This window comes from Danio rerio, chromosome 3 (genome assembly GCF_049306965.1).
Source record: "Danio rerio strain Tuebingen ecotype United States chromosome 3, GRCz12tu, whole genome shotgun sequence".
Classification (NCBI taxonomy): Eukaryota; Metazoa; Chordata; class Actinopteri; order Cypriniformes; family Danionidae; genus Danio; species Danio rerio.
In genome coordinates, this window is record NC_133178.1 from 23,435,694 (window position 1) to 23,447,807 (window position 12,114).

The window sequence follows — 12,114 nt, forward strand, 5'->3', positions numbered from 1 at the left end:
ATGCAATGTATTTCCTCAGGGGTTTCTTAGCCTAAACCTGTGTAATTTTTTTATTTAATCTGTTTAATCTATTTATATAATTTTTAAAAAATCACAATAGTTACAAAAATACAATACAAAACAGCAAAAATATATGCAATTTTTTTCATTTTTTGACAACATTTAACATTTTTATAACATTATTTTATAACAACAAAAATGTATTATATTATATTATATTATATTATATTATATTATATTATATTATTCGCTTGTTTATTTGAATAGACAAAATGTTGCAATGCAATGTATTTCCTTTGGGATTTCTTAGCCTAAACCTGCATTATTTATTTCTTTATTTAATCTGTTTATTTTATTTAATCTATTAATTTGTTATATGTTTTTGCATTTGTCTTTGCAATCCTTTCCATTTATTTTATTTTTTTATTCTTTATTGCCTAACAACAACAATAGCAGGCAAAAGTACAAAGTAAGAGAAATAAAGTACGCTGAAAAAAATTATTCAAAGATGATTCCTTGAAGTTACTACCAAAAAATGTAAGGTAAGTGGTTGTAAACAATTTATTTGAGCTGAATTTAAACAAACATATCAAGTTGAACATTACTCAATATAATTTGTTTAAATTCAACCCAAATAAATAGTTTGCAACAATTATGCTGAAATACTATTTTCCTGTCTACTTCTGTTTTTTTTAATTATTTTTATTTACTTTAACATCAAAGGAACAAACAAATAGAAACGAGAATACAAAAAAAAAAAAAACACATGATGGAATAATAAAATTACAATAATTTCACATAAGAAAATAATTACAAAATTGCTACATCCTTAAAGCTTTTTAATTTTTAAGATCCTTTAGGTTTTCAAAATAATGCTTAAACAAACAAAAAAAATGTTAGGTTCATCGTTGGATAGTTTTGTTTGTGTACATGTTATTTCCTCTACATAATCATTGAAGTAATAAAGTTTGGCTCTAAAGTCGTATAATTATAAAAATCGAAACAAATTACAAAAAAGAAATATTTTTTTATTTTGTAAGTTTAAATATTAGATATTCAACATCAACATTTAAATAAATGTGGATTAAAAACAAGTGTTTTACAGGTTCTTTCTCTAATTCACAAAATGTTTGTTAAATCTCAACGCTCACCAATCCAGTTGGCTGAATGGTTCTAGTGATAACAGCGAGCAACAATGTGATTGGCTTAGCTCACCACAGCCCCTGTTGCGGAAGTCATCAAAACGTGTTTATTGGTTACTCGCAGTGTCAGTTTTCAGAGGGCTCGTCCACTATTGGGTGGATCTTAAAAAAGGGGGGCAGGGTTCCGGTCGAAGTTTTGCTGCATATCGGAAACAATAAGTGGGAGTGCAGACCAGTGGAATACCAATAGATGGGATGAAAACACCAGTGTAAAGTAAGACAACTGGTAAACTAAATTCATCTTTATTTCTTCGTTCAGCAGCTATTCAGTCGCAGTCGTGCCTTCAAGTTATTTATGTGTGTTAAATACCGCGTTATAAGCTTATCTGGAAGTTGTGTTGTGCAGTTTGGAGCAGCACGCACATGGCACGAGTTTGCTTGACAAGTTAAATTGGCTTGTCAGGTTACTGTGCCATATGTTTGCTTAGTGAAACCATCTTTTTTTAGGCTGTGACGGGAGATTTTAAGCGATGCAGGTCACCTTGGCCACGGTGGGCATGAGAGGGTGCCAGTGGTCCTGATGCTGTGAAGGAGCCACTGTTATGTAACATGAATCATCATGACAGAGTATGATGGCGCCTTTATTCTTTTATTTAATTTGTCATTAGGATTGTTGGTACACTGTGACGACTGTTATTATATTTTTATACGTCTTTATACTTTTAAAAACTTTTATTGTTGTAATTTTCTTTCTTTCTGTAAATAATGTCAAGCTATGTGTTTTTTTTTATTCTGCACATATCTTACGGCCCATTTTTGTTGACACTGTTTGGTGATTTACAGATTGAGGTGAAGTTGGTTTTATATTCACACATTTGTTTATTTTAACAGTCCCTATATTGTTTGCTATGCTAATTTGAAAATTCACTCTAAAATTGCCTGTAAGCATGACTTTAAAACAACATTAGCACTATTTAATTGACTGTGAACATTTTTGTACTTAGATAGTCATTGGCCGATAATATAATTCCCCTATTAAGAATTTGCTAATAATACTTTTCTGAAATTATATCATTAAAGGGTCACCAAACACCAAAACACGTGTTTTTAGATGTTGACAGTCATATATATGTTCCACGTTGCTAAAAACACTATTAGGACACATATATTTCTCAAAAAAGTGAAAATTGTTTAGAGTAAACTCGTTCTTCTGGTTTAAAAAGAAATTTCGAAGCAAGGTCCCGGCGATGTGATCATTGTGTAAATTCCAGTGTGGAGATTAAATGCCTGTACCTGCCGGTACAAAGTGACATCACTGAGTTTTCAGCACATCCGTTCATTAATACATGAGAAAGACTTGGTTCGACTTCGAATCAATCAGCGCGCTCTATTGAATTGGTGAACGAGATGCAACTTCGTTAAAATGCATGATATAGCTTTAAAGACTCTTTTTACCTGTTACAGTGGTCAGAGAGACACCACGTTGTAGTAGAAGTAGAGATACTTTTCGAATCTCGTCTTTTTTTTTTTTTTTTTTAAACAAAACCATCATTGATCATTGTGATCAATGTTCTGTTAATGTTTATTTAGAGGCAAAGTTAGTTAGTATTGTCAGCAGTACTCTTTAAAAAAAAACTTTCAGTTTTTAAAGACCTACCTTAGTTAAAGTGTAGTCACCAAGTTTACAGTAATGTCTCTACAATATAATGGACTGAAAATCTTCCACTTCCACATAGCTCTCTGATCCGCTGTAAATGCTGCTCTCTGTATCACTGTCCATCTCCCCTGCATCTAGGCATGGGACGATAACCATGTTCAAGGTATACCGTGGTTGGGAAATTTCAAGGTTTTAAAACCATCAAAATTTTCTGCTATACCGTTCCTAAGGTATGTGTAAGATTTTTTTTAATTTGCTTTTTTTTTTTTTTTTTTTTTTTTGCCGCCGTGAAAATCAGCTGTAGCGCACTTAATGAAACTCAAAGCTGGACTCACCCACTTATCAGAGTTTTTTAAACTAGAGGTGTATTTCATTTTCATATCCCTTTAAGGAGAATGTCTGAATGTGCGTATACAAAACCAACTTTACCTCAGAGTTTTACAGCATTAATATGCAAGTACAATTGTGTATGAATGTGGTAAAAAAGGTGTTTTAAAGACTTGTGATATTGTTATCAGACATTTCACCAATTACACAGTTAGTCTGGTTTAATTTAACTTTTTATTTAAAACTTTTAATGTTCAGTTTTGTACTTTTTTTGCATTAATGGTTTGTTAATTCAACTTATGCTTAATTCTATTTTAATTATTATTTTGGTTTGTGAAAGGACACTGTAAACACATTCTGGTTGCCTTATTTTTAAGTTAAATCAAATTTACCTTATGATTCCATTGAACTTATATGATGTTAAACTGACAGCTTGCAGAACTTATAAAATAACTTACAACATAATTTAGTTTAAGTTGCAACAAACTAAAAACAAATGTTGGCAGGACTAATTGGTCATCAAATTTTTTACAGTGTATTGATATTTTTAAAATAATAACCATCTATAATATATTTGTTGCAAGCATACACATTTAATACGTTTTAAATAGTTGTTTTTAGCTTGTGTTAAATTGTAACTTTCTTCCCTTTAAAGCAAATATGAAAATAATGCAAAACTCAAATAGTCATTGATCAGATATTTTATTGTAGAAAGAAGTTTTTAAAAATGTTGCTACATCAATTATATAACAAATAGCCATTATTAATGAACATATTATTCAGTTGTAATGGGTTCATTCAGACATAAATATCTATGCTGCTATCTTTTTACATTCATAAATAACTAAATTCCAGGTTCTGCTGTGGGTCTCTTGAGATGTATTTTATGATGCATAACCCTTATTGATCCATCTTCCTCTCACATCAGCATTTTTTGCAGATGGATTGAAGAAAGTCTGAATAGATTTCAACACACAGGTTATAAGTACACAGTTTATGAATGACAAGCTGGCTGCTTCACATTATGCGTGTTCAGTGACAAAACAAAGTGGAGCAAACAGAACATCATTTCACATTTGAGAATTAACATGCTTAAATTAATACAAACTAGTCAGATTTCTTTAGTGTGTCTTTTTTTTTTCATCACACTTTCATCAGATTTAACTTGCAGCTCAGGTTTCACGGAATGTTCTGGGTTCAACACCAGTTCAGATTAATCAGAAGCAAAAATGTACAGATTGCAACTTTGATACGACCATTATAATGTTTGCTCTGTATAATAAAAATGTTATTTGAGTTTTAAATCATGTTTTTAGTGAGCTGGGCTTGTAAAAATAAAGATTTTTATAGATGATTATAATAGAAATGCTATATTAGAACCATACAGAACATTTGCTGTTGTGGTTTGTGTTCGTGCAGGTAATGAGGTATGAGGAAATCTTACTTTCTTTAGTTTGCTATTAATAAGCCTGTACTGAACCCCAATATCTATTTATGCAACAAAAATACATGTACAATAAAAAAGTAAATTATAAGTGATGTACGTTAAATAAGATAAATACAATAAGGATTTGGGCTGGTGGCGCATTACTATGTTGTTGAGTAAATATAAAGCTATTGTTATTATTATTATTCCTACTATTGTTGTTATTATTATTGTCTTTGTGTGTGTAAGTGCAAACAACATGGCACACACATTGGGCCTTAAAGAATGTGTGTGTGTGTGTGTGTGTGTGTGTGTGTGTGTGTGTGTGTGTGTGTGTGTGTGTGTGTGTGTGTGTGTGTGTGTGTGTGTGTGTGTGTGTGTGTGTGTGTGTGTGTGTGTGTGTGTGTGTGTGTGTGTGTGTGTGTGTGTGTGTGTGTGTGTGTGTGTGTGTGTGTGTGTGTGTGTGTGTGTGTGTGTGTGTGTGTGTGTGTGTGTGTGTGTGTGTGTGAGATTGAATTAACACTGAAATATTTGATTACCGAAAGACACAAAGATGTATATAAATGTTGTTTTGGAAACTAACTGACAGGTAAATTAGTACGCAAATGTCATTAAAAACTAGTAATAGCCAATAGTAGTTGTAAAACTGATTCAAAATGCTTTACAATAAAATAAAATATTTAATAAATAAAAAATAAAGCTTTTATTAAAAATATAAGAATAGGAAAACAGTTATTTTATATATGTAATAACTGAAATACAGATATAAATTCACATGCATGCATCACTCAAAGGCAAGGGAGTGGGAGCATTTATTGATGGAGAAATCCTGATGTTCAGAGGGAGACTGTTCCAGAGCCTTGAGGCTGCAACGGAAAGCTCGATTACCTTTTGATATGCAGGGTAAATCACTAAATTACCCTGGTTGACAAGTTTAACTTTTCCTTATGTATTTTACATTACTTTGTTGATGGATCAACAGAATTTGCACGTTGCAGCATGTTTTTTTTTTTAGATATTGTAAATATTGTAGTTTCAAACATTATTATTATTTTGCTAAAACAACAAATAGTACAAAAAAAATACAAATACTGTATAATAAATACATTTCTACTAAAACTACATACTAAATAATGTTTCTACAATAGTTAGTACTTTTAAAATATTTAAAAACATTTAAATTAACTATCAAATTCTAGCAAATATAAAGCTTACAAAAAATTATTATTTTGGTGTGAGAGTCAGTAAAACTATTGGCAAGCAAAATAGTCATTAAACTTGGATTGTCTAAGCTTAATTCAATTCTTGTTTATTTGTATAGCGCTTTTACGATGTAGATTGTGTCAAAGCAGCAGCTTAACATAGTTAAGAAGTTCTATTAAATTTAAACTGTGTCAGTCCAATTTTTAGAGTTGAAGTTCAGTTCAGTGGGGTTTAATTTGCACTGCTGAAAGTCATAACACTAAAGAGCAAATTTATTGATGCCCAGAATGTAAATGACTAATTCTTTGCTCTTTATTTTCCTAGTTTTAGTTAGTGGTGCCTTAAACCTGACATGGAACAAGTCTGGATTCGTTTGGACAGGAAATAAAGCAGGTAACTGACTCACATTGCACCTACTCATAAACACCTCTGGGTATTTTCACTCTCACAGCTGCTCGTGTTTATTTTCTGCAAACACAATTCCCAAAACCCTGCTGTTCCCTGCACCTCTCAGAAACTGAGACGTCTCTTAAAATCATCCAGATGTAAATTATGCCATGTAACAGTAAAATATATTTGTGTACGGTGTATCACATTTTTACCTTCAATAGAGACATAAAAAAAGGGACGACACGATGGCTCAGTGGTTAGTACTGTCACTTCACAGCAAAAAGGTCACTGGTTGGCTGGGCCAGTTGGCATTTCCATGTGGAGTTTGCATGTTTTCCCCATGTTCGCATGGGTTTCCTCCGGGTGCTCCGGTTTCCCCCACAGTCCAAAGACATGCGGAATAAACTGAATTTGACTGTAGTGGATGAGTGTGAAAGAGTGTGTATGGATGATCCCAGTACTGGATTACAGCTGGTAGGGCATCCACTGTGTACAACATATGCTAGATAAGTTAGCAATTCATTCTGGTATGGCGGCCGCTGATGAGTACAGGGACTAAACTGAAGGAAAAACTATTACTATAGTAGTAAAAATGATATTTCTAAAAATATAGTTCTATAATCTATTTTTCTATTATCAATGAAGATACAGTAGAGTGGATTCAAATGCATAGAATGCGATTATCCTGCCGCATCTCATGAGGAAACATAACTCTTTTACGTTTTGTCTGGCTAACTGTACAAATTTGTGTCGAGTTCAGTCATATGAAAATGTACGATTTTAAAAAGGAGGCATGGCACCCAACCTCACCCTTAAACCCAACCGTCATTGGGGGGATAAGCAAATCACACTAAATTGTACAAAATCGTATGAATTAGCCACTAAATCAAAAAGTTACAAATTTCCATAGGATTGTGATTACCAATACCAATCTTACTAATCAATCCTTTACTTCCCCATAAATTCTGTTTTTTTATTTTTCCATTTGAATTTTTTTTCTGGACCCAATTTTGTTATTCAATTTAGTTTTTAAATGTCTGTTTAATTTAAATCATGCAATATATTTAATTTAACAGCAATTGATAATGAATTTAACAAAATTACACTTTTAGAAAAATATTATGAAAGTGCTTAAATGCAATTTAACTTAAAACTGAAATTAAATCTGACTTAAAAAAGAAAAATTAATGAATAAAGACGTTTTGGTTTTTTAGGTATGAGCAATTCCAGTGTTATGGATGTGACATTTGCAGTAAAAATTCTAAACATAAATTCACAGAGAAAGTCTATGTTAACATTATATTGGAACATCTGTTTATATATCCCAAAACATCTAACCACACAGTTATGGAGTCAGAAAAATATCTCTGAACATTTTTTATATTTTAAATGAGGAAAATAAACATACGTTGTGGATGTGACAAAGTATGCGAGTTTACAGTACTTTGTGGAAATTCTCTGAATTAAACTGCAGAACCCAAAAAAGTAATGCTAAGCAAAAAAAAAAAAGTTGGCCCACTGTAGAAAAAAATTATTGATTTTATTTTATTTGACATTTTTGCATTTATGAGAATGTGACAGATGTGAAATTGCCACTTTGTTAAATCAAAAACAATTGTTTAAAACCTTGACAAAGACATTTTGAGTATTTTTAAAGTACTGTAAAATGCAAACCTACAACAAAAACATAGAAACTGTTTGGCTATTTTGGTGAAACCTTTTTTATGGCAAGGTTGACATTTGCATGAAATTGCTCATGTACATGCAATAAAGATGGCCTTTTACAGATTAGTAGTGAAATAAAGTTTGGCAAGACAGCAGATGATCACAACAGCATGAGTGTCACACATGTCAGCATGCACCATGTAATTCAAACTGCACAAGTCATGTACACAAACATGCAGACTTTATATGTAAAAAGTATCTTGCAGTTTAATATTTACAAACAGGCAGTATTTTTTATTTATTAATCAAAAATATTATATTTGTCAGGATTATGTAATTCTGTGTGTGGATATCATGCACCCCAAAAATATGCAGCCTTTTGATCAGAACATATCTTGAAAATTAAAATAAAACTTGTTGATGGTGTTGTTTCAACAATTGTACTGTCTTCCTGTCAAGAACAGAAAAATGAGAAATAAATCATTTAAATATACTAATTTTAACTGTCATAAATTTACTGGAAATTTAAAATCAAGGAAATTTCTGTAATTTAACAGCTGCTATTTTTTTGTACATTTCTGTAATTTAACTCATGTTATGTTATAACTATTGTTGTTTTACTTTTCTTTTCTGGCACCTCAGCTGCTGGAAGAAAACCCCAGTGAAATATTAAATAATTATTTTATTTATTTATTTATTTTTTAATTGTGCCCTTTAATCTTGAATTTGTGCCACCTTTTTGTTTTCATTGTCATTTTAGGTTCAGTTTTAGCATAGTATAGCAAGTAAAATAATAAAAAGAAGTTTCACAACTCGTTTTGCTTCTGTAATGAAATGCATCTTGGAGAGAAAAAAAATGTCATGTCAGGCTGTGCAACTGAATGTTAGATGGAATTGTGTGCCACTGGGTGAGAACCAAACTTTAAGTCTATGCACACCTGGTATGGATTAGCCAGCTGCCACTTTACAACCAGTAAGATGCTCTGACCCAGTGGCTTTATCTTTTGGATGAAATGTGTAGTAGTCATTGTTGCCTTATCAGTGCCACAGTTGTTTAGCTTTGTAAACGTAAAAGCAACTCTCCAATTGCCCACCACTGAAGCTGATCAAAATACTAGAAAGCCTTCAGGGAGGGACGACTCGAACCAGAGGGAAAGATGTTTTGCATTCTGACCGAGATAAAAGCGAACTGACTGAACATGAAAGGCAAAATTTAAAAAAAACAGTCTGCCAACACTATTATAATTCAAACATTTGAGTTAAACTGAGGTTTAAAAGATGGTTGAAAAAGCTGGACATGTTGAGCTGTGGTGCTTTTGTGGTGGGCTCATTAATTTAATGGTGCTTTATTTAATATACCTGTGATTTTCAGTTTAGTTTGCACCAATTCTGGGATTTAGGTACCATGAAGGTTGCTCCATAATTCCCTGGCATCAAAGAGTGATTAAAGTCAAATTGGCTTCATTCATTCATTTTTCATCTGCTTAGTTCCTTAATTTTCAGGAGTTGCCCCGTCTAAATAAACCATTAACTATTCCAGCGTATGTTTTACTCAGCGGATTCCTTTCCAGCCATAACCCAGAACTGGGAAACACCCATACACTCTCGCATTCACACACTACGGCCAATTTCGTTCATCCAATTCACCCAAAGTGCATGTCTTTGGACTGTGGAGAAAACTGGTGCACCCGAGGAAACCCATGATGCGAACACGAGGAGAACATGCCAACACAGAAATACCAACTGTTCCAGCCGGGACTCGAACCAGAGACCTTCTTGCTGTGAGGTGACAGTGCTAACCACCGTGCCGCTATGGGTGCCTTCTTGTTACCCAAAACCCAAGAAAAAAACCAAGTGCAAATTAAACTGAAACTAGCCAGCTAATCCATCTACATGATACAGGCCACTGGTTTAAATCCTATTCTAATCCCATTTTTCACCCTACAATGTGGGTAAAACCATAAATTACGTTTGCGCAGACTTAAATTGAACTTGCTGCTTGGGACGTAATGACGCATATCGGAAAGACTATTATCTGTTCAGGGGTTAGCAGTAATCTTTAAAGTGATGTACGATTAGTGATGTCAGCAGGTGCACTGCAGTGTTCCCAGCAGTGAAGTATCAGTTTCCCATAAAGATCAATAAATCATATGCATTTAGTCTAAGTGTGCAGCTGTGTCGATGCCATCATCCACGATTAGTGTGAGTGTGTTCAAACGTATAGTCAGGATTTCAGAGTGCATGTTTTAAAATAATTTTTAAGTTCTAAAGGACTCTTACATATTCAAAAGCATAGATGAATATTTTAAATCTAGATGTAAGAATAGATTGAGAGAGTAAAACGAAGATATTCTTTTTAAAAATACAAAAATGCAGTAAAAATTGTAATATTCAGAGTTGTTAATGCATGTTGATTCTAAGGAATATATACACTAATGTTCATTTATTTATGAATGAAGTTTCTTCTACTGAATAAGTTTGCATTTTATTTAATATAAAATAGTGTAAAGGGTAATATTTATAAACATTGTTACAATTTGCATACAACTGTTTTTAATTTGATTATGTTTTGCAGAAGATTATATTTGTAAATATAAAGTTAACATTGTACATTTCTATTGTATTTTGATCAGCTTTACTCCTAAATAAAATAATAATAATAATAATAATAATAATTATTATTATTATTATTATTTATTCATTAATTTGTCTTCGACTTAGTCTCTTTATTCGTCAGGGTTCACATATGTTTTACACAGCGGATGCTCTTCCAACCACAACCCCATACTGGGAAACACCCATACACTCACATTTACTCATTCACCTATATACTGCACCTATTCTGTCTTTGGACTGGGGGAACACTCAAGCACCCAGAGGAAACCCACACAAACATGGGGAGAAAATGCAAACTTCACACAGAAATGCCAACTGGCCCAGGCCGAACTCGAACCAGCAAACTTCTTGCTGTGAGGCAACAGTGATAACCGCTGAGCCAACATGGCATCCTATTATTATTATTATTATTATGATTTATAGAAGACTTGTAATTTATTTTCGGAGTCTTATGAATAGCGCATCATGGTATCCACAAAATTAAGCAGCAAATGCAGTGTATGGAGTTTTATGTGTTAATAATATAAAGACATGTTTGTCGAATCAGCATATTGGAATGATTTCTGAAGTAATTATGCAGACAATTCTGCTTTAAATCATTGGAACAAATACTGAATTTTAAAATCCTTAAGTGTAAAACAGACGTTAATCTTTGTTTATAAAAATATATATTCCTTGTTAGTCCATAGTCCCAGTCCATCAACTTTATTTAATGCATTAGTAGAGGTTAAACTATCATGAATAAATGCTATACATGTTTGTTTCTATATAGTTCATCTTACTTAATACATTTACATTGACTTATGTAACTTTATTGTAAAGTGTAATCTATACACCCTTGCTGAGCTTTTTTTCTTATTATTTATGAGTGTGTGTGTTTGTGTGTTTGTGTGTTTGTTTGTTTGTTTGTTTGTGTGTGTGTGTGTGTGTGTGTGTGTGTGTGCGTGCATGCCCACATAAGCACACAGTCTCAAACTGTGCATCTGAACATCTTGCAGTACATCTTCCCTCATGTTTGTTGTTGCTCTTTGCTCATTTCACACACTACAACAAAACTCCCACTCATTTTTAAACTATTACAATCCAGAAATGTTTGATGAAGCGAAAAAGGGATATAAGAGAAAAACAAACAAGTTTTTTTCACTGCAGTGCTGAGAAGCAAAGATGTAAACCCAATGCACTTGTCAGTCATGTTTTCCCCATTGTGACATCATTCAACACCATGGCGATAGGCTTCAGCAGCACTGTTTTGCTCAGATGGGCTGATGAGAAGTGTGTGTGTGTGTGTGTTTCTGTTTCTGTGACTCACTTGGTACATGAATAAGCTGTTATCTGCTCCTCTCTTTATCTCAAACTCTGTGGAGAGAAATGCACTACTGAAAACACCTGACACTTCTTCTATCACAGCCAATCCTCTTGTCCTCCAAGGGTTTTATTTTCCGCTAAGTCTGTTTTAAGGGATATTGATCTTTATGACTTTTATTCCACAAAATGGAAGTTTAAGAATCTCTGTGTAGCTATTTGTCTGAGTTTATACAAGAGACATAACATCAAATCATCAAGAGCCAGTAAGAAGTATTTCTGCATCATTGAAATTATTTAACATTCACAAATACAGAATTATTAGAACGTTTTTTAAAGGTGCAGTATGTAAGTTTGACACCCAGTGGTTTAAAACAAAAATCAAA

At 32.8% G+C, this 12,114-nt stretch overlaps 1 protein-coding gene across 8 annotated transcripts in view; it reads left to right on the plus strand.

Moving 5' to 3' along the window:
* The first annotated feature begins 1,335 nt into the window (after positions 1–1,335).
* The window catches only part of mrtfaa (myocardin related transcription factor Aa), a 70,538-nt gene continuing 59,759 nt past the window's right edge, over positions 1,336–12,114 (plus strand). Inside the window, exons 1-3 of one of the 8 annotated variants that reach the window (XM_073944422.1) lie at positions 1,336–1,428; positions 1,650–1,769; positions 6,080–6,148. The gene's annotated coding sequence lies outside the window, so the exon portion shown is untranslated. Of the gene's footprint in view, positions 1,429–1,649; positions 1,770–5,346; positions 5,456–6,079; positions 6,149–12,114 lie in introns of all 8 variants that reach the window. The other 7 variants (XM_073944423.1, XM_073944420.1, XM_073944424.1 and 4 more) reach the window with 7 other exon arrangements.